A 13,669-nucleotide genomic window follows, 5' to 3' on the forward strand; every position below is an offset into this window, starting at 1 on the left:
CTACATTACTTGAATCTAGCTCTGGAGACTGTGAATAGCAGTATAGTCACAGGTGCCTGGTAATACCTACAATGCTCATCAGAGCCGCTGGGTTTCGCTGTGCTCAGTGAGACCCGGCGACAATGATGGGCATTGATGTCACTACATATGCAAAGATATAAACAGATATCCGAGAGATGTTTCATTAATCTACATATCAAAGATGCAATAATCTACATATCAAAAATGCAAGTGAGCTGAGGTGCGAGATTCATGTGGAAATTCAGCTGCATGAAAGTCTAAACAGACACTGATCGTGGGAACGTACACTAATGAAGGATTGGATTTCATGACCACATAGGCAAGTTGACAACAAAAGTAAAATAGTAGAAAGAAAGAAAGAAAGAAAGAAAGAAAGAAAGAAAGAAAGAAAGAAAGAAAGAAAGAAAGAAAGAAAGAAGAATTCAAGTCATTCATTTGAACCTTTAATTTGGAAGTTTGAGTCGTGAGTCATGACGAAAGACTGAATTTGAAGTTCACCGGATGGCAGACAGGAAAGACTACTTGTAATTTGGTCATGGCAACCCCATAGTTAACGGACTAACAGGGATTTTCCATTTTCTTTGGCCAAATGTGCCAGACATTTGAGGATGACGAGGATGTCCTTCACGCCATTACATGGCATGTACTCCGTTATCATGTTCCCCAGGTATTGTGGGTCATTAATGGAGGAAATTTCTTCAGTTGCAATGGTTCCTTCCTTTATGATCCCAAAGGTGTTGACCCGGTGTTCTGTAAAGTAGCGGTGAACTTCGGGGGATATAGCCCAACTTCTGCAACTGTTCCATTATGTGATGGTAGCGCAGGTGCAAATCAGACCTTAATTTTTCATTTACTTTGCCGGTCTGTGGATTTGTGGTCACCTGCAATCATTAAATATATTTTAAATCCAAATTTACGATCCTGAACTCCTCTTGGTAATGCACAATAACGAGACCAAACTTGGCCATCTTTGGACACCATGTTAAACTTTATATATTCGACATAAACAATTCAGTAACTGGGTAAATACATTACACCTTACACTAATTCTGGGTCGCAGCCTGCATTGTCCTCCAGGCAAAAAAGGAAGCACACTGTAGTGCCAAACCATGCAAATATGAAAAATGAATAATGAATTGCAATACTGCATTATAAGTATGAAAAATTGAGAACGTTTAGCGCATAAAATGGCCAAGTTAAGTGTACCTGGAAGCCACGTTAAGGGATTTCTCATTTTCCAGGTCCCTATTCTATGCCAATCCTCACTAAGACTGTAGTCTCCATCTGAATGGGAGCCTATGAAAAATCCTCTGTTAGGACTGAAGTTCTCTGTGGAGGGGAAATGGCCCTGGTTTGATTAAAAACGCCTGCAGCTAACAGGTGGAGTGCTCAGTCAGAAGGTAAATGAATACAAATTTCAAAAACTGACCGTCACATCCAAGCATAAGCATAGTGTGAACAGGTGCTTAACCTAGAGTCACCAACTCATATATATTCAAGCAAAAAAGGAAGCACACTGTAGCGCCAAACCATGCAAACATGAAAAATGAATAATGAATAGCATTACTGCATTAGAAGTCCTAACAGAGGATTTTTCATAGGTTCCCATTCAGTCGGAGACTACATTCTTAGTGAGGATTGGCATAGAATAGGGACCTGGAAAACAATAAATGCCTTAACGTGGCTTCCAGGTACACATAACTTGGCCATTTTATGCGCTAAACTTTCTCAATTTTTCATACTTCTAATGCAGTAATGCAATTCTTTATTCATTTTTCATGTTTGCATGGTTTGGCGCTACAGTGTGCTTCCTTTTTTGCTTGAACGTATATGAGTTGGTGACTCTAGGTTAAGCACCTGTTCACACTATGCTTATGCTTGGATGTGACGGTCAGTTTTTGAAATTTGTATCCATTGTCCTCCAGAGCTGCATTCACAATTCTGCTAATTGTTACTGGAAACTGTAAAACGTTTACAGACACATTCCTAACAACTTAGCTAATGCCTTTAAAAAAAAAAAAAGTATACTCAACTCAACTGATGATTCCCTTGCACAGCACCACTGATGAGTTGGCAACATTATTATTTCACTTGTCCTGCAGTGATGAAGCGTGTGAAGTTGGGCACAGCAGTCATTTTACTAATCCGAGCAGTCTCGTGTCATGCATCAAATTTGAGGCCATTGCTTGGCTGCAGTGGTCACGTTTGCATGTACGGCGTGTCATCACTGATATGGATCACCGGAGTGGTGACATTGGAATAGAATAGAATTAATAGATGAGTTTATTTTATTTTTTTTTGCAACTATATTTTCAGCACATATTCATAAATTCCTGGGCAAACCCTTTGATTACATTGAAGAAATCCATTTTATTTGAAGAACAGAGATATCTAATGAGAATGCAGTGTGTCTACAACTCACTCCAAGCTGACTACGACTCAAAAATTGGCCAACCTCCTCTAGTTTTATCACTTCTACAATAAAAATGGCATTGTTTTATCTTATCTACCTGTAAAATCTTTTTTTCTATATCAGAAACACAGTATCCGTAAAATCGTTGTTGTTCCAGGAAGATGGCACTCAGTATCCGGCGGTCTAGCTGAAACGCGATCTCGCCAACAATGCGCTGACACTTCATCTGTTCAGAATCTGCAAAAGTTCAATATTTTAAAATCACACATGTAAAAGTGAGAGAATTAAGGGCAATTTGATCTGGCATTGGTGGATAACTGGAGGGCAGGAATTAATAATCTATAGGAGGTCATTGACCATAATGGAGAAAATATTTCTGGCCCATCGCAAACACTGAGATCTCTGCAGCCATGGTGCCTTCTGTCACCACTGGACTTCTGGGCACCTTGAGAACATTGCCTCTTGAAGACCAACTGTTCCTGGCCAATTATATAAATATAAGGAGGAGGAGATGTGGTAGAAGACTACATAGAGAGATGTTCATGCAGATGGACCATGACAGAGTGTAACAATACCACTCACCTACAGAAGGGTAGGAGTCCATCTTTGGTTTTCTTATGTTGCTGACTGGAATAATCATAAAAATGGAATAGATTTAGATTTTCACATTCCAGGTTATTATACATCAATCCCCAAATCTTACACACAAAAAATGAGTACAACATTCTCAACTGGCCTCAAAAGAAGATTTACTCACTTGGTTCCTCATGTACAGTACTATATCTACAACTTACTCATTAGCTACCAACTATAGGTTCCTCTGCCACTAAATAAGACTCCATTGGTGGTAGATATAAGGTGGGCACAATGTTACAGTTACTTAGGCACAGGGCCGGACTGGCCATCTGGCAATTCTGGCAAATGCAAGAAGGGCCTGTCTGGTTGTGAGCCACCTTGTCTGCTATGTTGTTAACAGAATCAGTGTTCTCAAGACACCCATACTGTTAAGAGTTGTGACGGAGGTATCATTAGAAATATTGGTCTTTTAGTAAATCTTCCTTTCCTCCATGCAGGGTAATATTAGTAATATATTAGTAATAGATCCCATCTGGTGCTTGGGGACGGGGACAGCATGGGCCTGTGTGATTTTAAATGCCAGGGCTGAATTTCAGCTCCAGTCCGTACCTGCTTAGGCATAAACCCTGACTTTAAGATCTACCCGAGGTTCCATATGAAAGTCTACATTATGAAGCCTATAGCTTTTTTTATTTCTCCATGCCTTTCTGATTGCTGCCTCCCAACAACGTAAGAAAGGTTACTAGTACCAAACCAAATGCAAAATACACTTGTAAAAAATAAAATTTGCATTCCAATTCTTCTTGATGTGTCTTGTCACTTTTGTCTAGAATATACAAAAGAGAAAAAATGTGTCATACCACCAGTAGAAAGCATAAACTCATTTTTAAAGGTCTCCCTTACAATTGTAAAAAGTTAGGTCAACAATCTATAGTGTAGATATTATTTACCCAAATTATATTCATCACTTTAAGAAAGGTCTAATATCAGCTTACCATAATTTGGGAAAGATCCGCTCTGTGTAAATCCAGTCTTACCCTTATGGTGGTTCTTATTTTGTCCCGGAGGGATCACGGCTTGAGCTGTTTTATCATAGTCTTTTAAAGTAATTTGAAGCTCCACATTCTCCTGCCTAAGTCCCAAGAGTTTGCGTAGTATAGCATTCTCAGATAATAGTCAAGAAATTGAAGCCCTGCTATATGTAGCAAAGGCGATTGGATGATCACAGCTTCAAATCTCCTAAGGGGACTATTCCTATTACTAGTTCAGAAATGTCCCATCTATCAAAATATGAAATAAATTAATCCGATTTGTAAGCAGTGTAACGAGAAAAAAAAAAAATCAAACCCACAAAATTACGTTTTTTTAGCCTCTGCGACATTACAATAAAATGTAATAACAGGCGACTAAAACATCATATCTACCACAACATGGTATCATTAAAAATGTCAGCTCAGCATGCAAAAAATAGGCCCTCGCCTAACCAGAGATCACAAAAAAATGGAGACTATGGGTGTCGGAAATTAGCACCATTTAGTTTTTCTTACAAACTGGATTTTTTTCCACCTGTTAAATAAAAAAGAACCTGTATGTTTAGTATCTGTGTACTTGTACTGACCTGGAGAATCATATTATGAAGTCAGTCTTAGCATTTAGTGAACATGATAAATAGAATTAAAAAAAATTAAAAAATTGTGGAATTGCACTTTTTTTTTGCAATTTCACAGCATTTGGATCTTTTGTTCCAGTTTTCCAGCACACTATATGGTAAAATCAGTGATGTTGTTCAAAAGAAAAACAGATTCGGCAAAAAACAAGCCCTTACATGACAATAATAATAATAATAATAATCTTTATTTATATAGCGCCAACATATTCCGCAGCGCTTTACAGTTTAACAGTTTTCGACACAAGTCATAAGTAACAACGTTAATAATACAATAATTAAAGCAAAATAAGACGACCCTGCTCATGAGAGCTTACAATCTACAATGAGGTGGGGGAATGTGAGGTAGCGCTGTCATTTACTTAGGGGATTCTCACTTGCAGCGAACAAAAACCAGTTCCAGTACGTATTTTCCATCAAATCATACAGTCCTTGCGGTTTATTCATGCCTCATAAACCTCAGCAGCAACAGAAAGTTCACTTAATAGCATTACCAGCATAGCGTCCATTATAATGCTTCACTCTTATTATCAATGTCCAGTACGCAGACTCACTTAGCTTCACAACTGTCTCACCCAAGTCAGGGTTCCTCATGCGGCTTCAGCAGTCCGCACACGTTCGTTCCCTCCAGGGAACTCTCAGGCACACATCGCCATTGCTCCCAGCCACTTCACACGTGCTGTCTGGGAGGAAGCTCCATCTCTGCAGGACCTTCCACACTGGACCAACCAGGTCCCAGCATTCACCCCCATGTGACCTACCCTGGCCACATTATATGGTCTATAGCCACACCCACAGGGTCACGTGACTATGACCTCATCACAGGTCCTTCACACCCTCACATAGTCTTTTTCTACAGGCGTTTTCAGACACACCCCTGGGTGGGTTTGTAGGTAACCGGCCCGCCTAACTCCCGAGTTACCTAGAGACTTCTCCCTTATACCTTGAAATAACACCTCAGCAATACCATTGCTGATCAATACGCATAACTAAGTCTCCATCTCAAAGCCACCCCCTTTGAGATACACAACCATCCTTCAGGATTCTGCCACTCATCCTCTCCCTTGGAACCGCCACACAGCGCCCCCTAGCGGACATAGTGGTGTCAGGGATTTTTGTCTTCCAATTAGAAATCGTCCAGACCTGAATAAGTAAGATGTTTCTTTATTGGACATGCCGGCATGGAGAGAGAATGACGGCCACACCAGGTGTGGGCCGTCCCCTGTCTAACTCAATACATATTCTTAAGAGTTTAAATAGCAAAGCCGAAAGGGTGTTGAAACATATTGCGTTTGCAGAAATAGCACATACAATTTGCTTAGCTGTTAGCTATCCTTATCTGCGCTACCAGAGAAGTAACGCAAGACAAGGAAAACCAGCTAACGTTCACAAAAAGTAACACCCAAAGGTAACACCCATATATACATAAGCTAAAAAGAGTTTCGAAGTCTAGGCAAATTAAATGGCTTATGCAATCATGTGTATATACTGTGTATATATATCTACTCACACACATACACATATGTATATATATATATACACGCACATAAAAGGACTTTATTATAATTATTATAACATTCCCTCATCTTGTAATAAAATCATTTATCTGTACACATTGGAAACAGATTTCTTTTTGTCAGATTTCACAGAAGATCTTCATATAATCTAGAGGGAGAGTAATGTGTTCAGTATATTTATCATTAAGTCCCAAAATTTTCATTCTTTCGTTGGATTCCGAGGTCTCCATTCCTTGATGCATAGTTTTTGTTATGGCAGAGTCAATCAGTCTTTGAACAAGTCCTCTAATGCATAGAATAGCACCGCATCCACAAACAATCAGCACTCCGGCCACGATGGTAAGAGATGTCAGCGCAGAAGTGAATACTCCGGACCATTTCCCAAACCATCCTTCAGTCCAGGAAGTGAATATGTCGTCATATCCAGAGTTCTCTGCTAATTCATTAGGCAGGGCAGTCAGCCCATATTAAGGATAAAGTGTGCAACAAAATCCTCCAAACATTTTATATATACCTCCCTTTTCTGCTACTAACTTGTCTAATGCCATCCTATTCTACCAAGCCATGAGAGGAGTTGGTCCTAATTGCTCAGCTGTCCCTTTAACTGCATCTCGGGTATAATTAACAATTCTCTGCTGGTTATAGTATAAGTAGTTTATCCAGTCTACATTTATTTTTATAATCACCCACCAAATTATGGATTCCCACCCGGCTGCTACCTGGATCCTAGCCTTGTACTCGTTGGTCACTCCCCTGGGAACTCCAATGTCATCTCTGTAGATACTAGAATGGAAGGATCCTTGCAGAGTTTCACGCTTCTGTCTCTTCCACTACGTACCTTTGGCCATATCCCTGTTGACAACAGGTGGAACGGCATGATTAGCTGGACCACCGCACAATCCCCTCGGGAACCATGTGGTAGTCTGGCTCTTATGCTTTTATCACCGCATAACCACTATACATCCGCTCTCAGGGTAGTGTGGTCTGACCATATGGCTGAGTACTTGGCCCTGTGGGAGACAATGATCCATTCCCTACAAGAGTCGCCTTGGAGCTCTCCGAAGTCGTGCCCATGCCCTGAAAGACTAAAACAAGTATAGTGACCAGGATTAGCAATCACCTGTAGTGGGATATCCGGTTTCTCTAGTGGAGGATATAAAAATGATAACATTTTATATTTTCCTTCACTTTCTGAGGAGACATAAGTTTTACTATATAACTTAATTTTTTAAGCTTTCTGCAATGTAGTTAAGCCATTCTAACCATTCTTTCTTCTCACAGCCTCTCTCTAGAGATAGTTTCTCTTCATAAGTGAGGTTAGACAATCCAACTATGAACCCTATGGACTCTGTTATGGTTCTCTCTGGCATACCTTCCTTGGGTCTATGTATGCTATTATTCTGAACTTCTATGTAGAAATATCCTATTGGGTCTGATCCTGACATATCAGCTCCTATAAACTTTGATCCCTCATCTTAGGGTTTTTTAAAAGTTCTCAGTAGCTGATTACAATTATTCTAATTTGTGTAAGGGGATCTCCTTTTTCCTAATGGAGAATCAGGTTTTAAATCTATGTAGCCATAAAGCTTATACCTATAGTCTCGGACTACAATTGTCCATGCTGCTTTACTCCAGTCACACACATTCATCCCCTCTGCTATTAGAGCTCACAACACAAATATACTTATCAGACTCAGCTAGTTTCACAGCTTGTTCCCTGTCTCTGCATCATTCATACAACAGACAGAAATTCACTAACATGGCGGCCTCCTGCCCAAATTCAAAAGTAAGATTTAAAGTCCTAAATCTGAAACCATTCTACCACCCTGGACTTTCCTCTCCTGCTGGGTCTATTACCCCTCCAATCTCCCATCACTATGGTCACGAAGAATACACATGTGATGTACACATCCTAGCTCTGACCGTCTTGTCCAGGTAGGGGGATGAATGGGAGACTTCACCAGTTTGAGACAAGCTTTCCCTTGTGGAAAACCTCACTTTGTAGCTGGACTTTCCTCTCCTGCTGGGTCCATTACCCTCCAATCTCCCATCACTATGGTCACGAAGAATATACCTGTGACTAACCCTGATGTACACATCCTAGATCTGACCGTCTTGTCCGGGTAGGGGGATGAATGGGAGACTTCACCAGTTTGAGACAAGCTTTCCCTTGTGGAAAACCTCCCTTTGTAGCTGGACTTTCCTCTCCTGCTGGGTCCATTACCCTCCAATCTCCCATCACTATGGTCACGAAGAATATACCTGTGACTAACCCTGATGTACACATCCTAGATCTGACCGTCTTGTCCGGGTAGGGGGATGAATGGGAGACTTCACCAGTTTGAGACAAGCTTTCCCTTGTGGAAAACCTCCCTTTGTAGCTGGACTTTGACAAGCAAGTCAGATCCTACTCTGTCCCTACCAGTCTGACAAGTTTACAGTATGAGAGATTGATCCAGGAGCTGCGCTCAGCAATCTTGACCGCAGTAGGAGAAGTCCACAGGACTTGTAAGGACCTGCCCACTTAGGATGGTGCTGGTGTCTCTTCTTTATCACCTTCACAAGGACCCAGTCTTCAGGTTTCACGATCTCAGGTTTTGTTAGTGGGTTTCCTGGAACAAAACTACGTGTAGAAACTTCTTTGTAAGTTAATATCTTAGCCATAATTCTGCTAATGTACAATCACCTTCCTCATCTATCCTTCTAAAGGGTTTTAGCTGAGGTAACAGAAAAGGTCTCCCGTATATGACTTCAAAGGCTGTCAGCACTACCGATGTCCGTGTGACATAAATATTTAGTACAACCAATAGGAAACAGTACAACCAATTTTTCCTGTTTCCTGCATGGTCTTTGTCAACCTATTTTTCAAGCTCCCACTGTGTCTCCCAACCAGTCCGGCTGACTGAGGATGACAGGCACAGCGGTTTCCCAACTCAATTGACAATGTTTTTAGGTAATAACAACATTACTTAGTTTACTATATATTTTCTGGAACCCCAAATCTGGGTATGATTTCCTTTAGAAGGGCCTTCGGTACCATTAATGCATCAGGGTGGACAGCTTCAATCCACCTGCTGAAAGCATCCATAATAACAAGGCCGGACTTTTTCCCTCACACTTGTTCAATAAAATCCATACAAATGTGTTGGAATAAGTATTCAGGGTGGGGACATTGTCCTCTCTCTGGTCTCAGATTCCCTTAGGAATTATTTTTTGCACAAGTAATGCAGATTAAACAAAAAATTTTAATAGTTAGTAAAGCCATACATCATAAATACGTAAGATATGACCTCTGCCCTCCCTCCTGTTGAGACATAGCTTATGCCATGGCTCAATACTGTGACATATCTTAGGAGGTCACTGGACAGTTTATACATATAGGTTATCTTTAAAAATAACCCCTTTTGTTACCAATTTTTTTTTTTTTCCTTTAAATGCCAATAGCATGTCATCCACACATAAGAGCATCTGGCTACCTTCTGGTGACTCACATTGAGCTAGGTTAGCCGATTTTACCTGGAAAACAATAGTAGGTGATTCACAGTACCCTTGTGGGATCCTGGTGAATGTATACCTGCTCCCCTTATATGTGAATACAAACCAAACCTGGCTATCTGGATGTACCAGGATGCTGAAGAAGACATTACTGAGATCACTGTAAAGACCTTATGTTCCGGCCTCCAGTCATTCAGCAGAGTATGGGGGTCTGGCACTGTGGGGGCTCTTGGAATCACAGCCTCGTTTACAGATGGGGGCGCCCTCCCTACTGGAAACAAGGTTGTGTTACAAGGTGAGCTGGACAGGGTATAATCACCCCTTTTATCAATCCCACATCTGCAGGTCATGAGGACCACAAAGATTCTGGGTATGTGGCCAATTCTTCCTCTAATTCTAGGAAAGGATCAGCATTTCTCACTCGCTCCCCTGCCTCGCTGCAGGTGGACACTGGGTTTAGAAATGGTGTTCCACTTCAGTACTTGTGAATATGCCTGCAGCCTGGCATTTCAAAATAAGCCATCATCCAAATTCTCCCATTGTTACTTTCCTTACACTCTTCAACAAAATCACCAAGTAATCTCCATAATCTACCTTTACATCTGGAGAGGGAAACATGTGGCATGGTGCCTCTAAAAATCAAAAACAACAATTTAATTTGTTCTGACAGTTTACAACTGACGGCACAGTTCCCTTTATTATTCCAGTATATGGTGTGCAAAGAACAATCTAGAGCATGGAAATTCACATATTTTACATCAGGACCCCTGAAATACCTGTAGTACATGGTGCTGTGTAGTTCTTCTGGTGTATGTACAGTTGTATACCTTTATCTATTGCTTCCTTGATGAAGGACTCAGTAACTGAGGATGGTCCTGCAGTTATTAGCTCTAGACTGTAATTATATCTAGATTCTCCATACCCCTGGAGCACCATTGACTCAGCCATGGATTTCACCTAGCAGTAGGCATTATTCCCAGGCTCAGGGCTTGGATCATATCCCTTCCACACAGTTGATATTATAATTTGTGTAATTGCACTTTTACCTGTGCTGAGGGCCCGGTGTCTCCACAGGCGTAGACAATGGTTCTCTGTGTCTTACTTACCACTTGCTCGTTTTACCACTATGCAGGCAGCAGACAGTCCAATAGTTGGTATCTCTTCTGGATGTACTAAGGTTCTAGTGGCTCCTGAATCAACAAAAAAAGTGACCTCATGGCTTCCCACAAGGAAGGTTACTTCTGGAAATACAGTGTTTTTTATAAATGTATTTCTACTTTAGCCAAATTAAATATTTCCTCTCATTACACCTTTCTTGTACCAAATTTTCACATTTTATGAAACTAAGTTTATCATAAAATACAACCCATCTGTCCGGGGACACATTCAGGGTCTCCTAATGGCCCCTTCTTATCTCAAAACCACAAACACATTCCACAACAATCCTCATGATCACAGCTTATCTCCCACCTCAGGACTATTTGCTCTGGGTGGTGCCTACTCCTAGTTTGTCAAAAGTAAAAAGACAAAGTCAGCGATATAGAAATTTTACTCTCTATTTGTTATAATAAGTAAGAGTTAGGCCTATAAGTTACCAATAAGGACACATTGCACATCTGATCTGAAGACTGTTCTCTCTGGGTACCTGATGAGAAAGGACCATATCCAGTCTCATTCCAGGGATACCTTCTTGGTACAATCTTAATAACTTTCCAGCCATCAGATGAAATGGTCAATAACAATCCTGCCTTACAATGAGGACAAGATCTATATATCTGTGGGCCTACATCCTGTAAGGATGTTACGTAAAATTCTTATACACAAGAAAAAGACAAACAACAAAATAAGGACTATATGCAATATAAACCCTGGAGCACAATGGATTTTTACCCACTTATAAGAAGTTTGACAAATATCAGTGGAATTCATATGTCAACAAGAAGATAAAAACCCAATAGCAACAATTCAATTGCTGCTACTAATATCCAGGATCTAAATAATCCTCACTGATTACACTATGTCCGAGGTATTTACCAGCTTGTATCTCTATATCTTGCCACATCCGTCCAATGAAGGCCTGTAAGGGGCGAGTGTGACACCACAGTGTAACAAACATGAAAGTCCCCAAGGGCTATGGACACTGATATGACAGATACATATACTCACAAGGACATTTGACAATGTACAACAGCTTGCACAGTTAGGGACTGGACATACACACATACACAGTGACATATAAGACAAGAGATTATTAAAGTTCCCTCGTACTCCTATTCCTGAAGTGCTGAGATAAAGTCCAATGACACCGCCTCTTTATATACAGAGACGTTCCCGTTCTTAATATCAGGTATTCAGAGCACCACAGGCACAGACTCTCCTCAGTGATCATTATAAGATCTTAATCTGAGTTTGTGTCCACTTTTTAAACGAGGAGGGTTCAGTCACTCTGTGTTATTAAAAGAAAAACACATAACAAAACAACATAGAATATTCTCTATGGGGATCAGGTGACGTGTACCTAGGTGATTTATACCACTGTAATAACCTATGATTTGTCTCCAGTCCACAGATGACTGTTGACCACGCCTACTGGACTCCCTCATTTACATTCACTCAAGATAACATTCAAGGAGTCTCATGTTAACATAAAACATATTTATGGCGTTTTAGTTCTATGTAATTTTATAAGACAGACAAAACAGCACACTTAACAGAAAACAACATTCAACAAAGTACAGAAGACAAAACAGAATACCGGCAAAAATTCATCTTATACTGGGTTCTATTTTAGGTTCATCCAGCGGATTCCTTAATCCGACGAGATTCTCCCTCGATTCTCCCATCTAGATCAATTTAACGTGCACACTGAGTTTTTTATTCCACAGTAGCCTTCTCACACTGGCTTTGTACCCATTCAAAAATAAAAATAAAAAAATAAAGATTATTGTTATTCAGAGGAATATCTTAAAAGAACAAACAAACCCCAAATCTATGGAGCTTCGCAACTTACAGGAGTTATTATAACTCCAATTGCATGTAAACCTCCAACTTACAGGAGCCTCTCACAAACCCCAACTGGAAAAGTCTACCAGTTCCCTATTCAATTCCTAAAATAACATTCATCCCATTCAAAAATAAAAATAAAAAATAAAGATTACTATTATTCTTCGGAATATTTTACAAGAACAACAAAACCCCATTCCTATGGAGCTTAGCAACTTACAGGAGTTCTTATAACTCCAATTGCATGTAAACTTCCAACTTACAGGAGCCTCACAAACCCCAATTGGAAACGTCTACAATCACAGTTCCCATTCAATTCCAAGAATAACATTCATTCTGGATTAACAAGGTTACCGAATATAATGAAAATTATTAAATGTTCTTACCTTTATTCAGATACAGACGATTCCCAGAGATCCTTAAACTATACGAAATCCGTCACTTTCCCTCAGGCCGGGATAACTGGTAATGCCCCTGGTGACGCCTAATGTCAAGGCGGAGGACTTACTTAAGGAGTCCCAGACTCCCCCGTGCACGGTTTACAGTACTCACCGGTGAGGGAAAGGTGTTGGATTCCCGGCCAACGCACCAAAATGTCAGGGATTTTTGTCTTCCAATTAGAAATCGTCCAGACCTGAATAAGTAAGATGTTTCTTTATTGGACATGCCGGCATGGAGAGAGAATGACGGCCACACCAGGTGTGGGCCGTCCTCTGTCTAACTCAATACATATTCTTAAGAGTTTAAATAGCAAAGCCAAAGGGTGTTGAAACATATTGCGTTTGCAGAAATAGCACATACAATTTGCTTAGCTGTTAGCTATCCTTATCTGCGCTACCAGAGAAGTAACGAAAGACAAGGAAAACCAGCTAACGTTCACAAAAAGTAACACCCAAAGGTAACACCCATATATACGTAAGCTAAAAAGAGTTTCAAAGTCTAGGCAAATTAAATGGCTTATGCAATCATGTGTATATA

General features: G+C 40.4%; 1 pseudogene; it reads right to left on the minus strand.

Annotated features, from left to right (window-relative positions):
• Positions 1 to 451: 451 nt before the first annotated feature.
• LOC141076028 (speriolin-like) lies at positions 452 to 12,604 on the minus strand (annotated as a pseudogene).
• Positions 12,605 to 13,669: the final 1,065 nt, after the last annotated feature.

Source organism: Dendrobates tinctorius, unplaced genomic scaffold, assembly GCF_039654945.1.
Source record: "Dendrobates tinctorius isolate UK_male_01 unplaced genomic scaffold, ASM3965494v1 ptg000384l, whole genome shotgun sequence".
Lineage (NCBI taxonomy): Eukaryota > Metazoa > Chordata > Amphibia > Anura > Dendrobatidae > Dendrobates > Dendrobates tinctorius.